A 369-nucleotide genomic window follows, 5' to 3' on the forward strand; every position below is an offset into this window, starting at 1 on the left:
GGCGGGGCCGGGCTTCACTCCCGGCCGGGCGGGCCCGCCGCGCTGCTCGCACACAAAGGGCGATCCCTGCTTCGGGACCTCCCTTATCGGCCTGTAATTAATTAAGTGTTTTCACTGGGGCCATAAGTGTTAGTGAGGTGCGGGTAATTAAAATAATAAGACCTTGTTGCTGGTAGTATCGTTTGAATCTTAATTATTTGGTATGGGCTCTGTGAAATAACCACAATACCTCGAAGAACTGCAGTATTGTTAAATCTTTTGGAAAAGGGGCCTGTAAGGAGTGCAGTTTTTCCCTTTCCCGCTCTACGGATCTCGCTCGCTCAGGTTTGAGCCCCGGAGAGTGGGAGAGCCGAGACCCGGCGGGATGAG

This window comes from Geospiza fortis, unplaced genomic scaffold (genome assembly GCF_000277835.1).
Source record: "Geospiza fortis unplaced genomic scaffold, GeoFor_1.0 scaffold408, whole genome shotgun sequence".
Lineage (NCBI taxonomy): Eukaryota > Metazoa > Chordata > Aves > Passeriformes > Thraupidae > Geospiza > Geospiza fortis.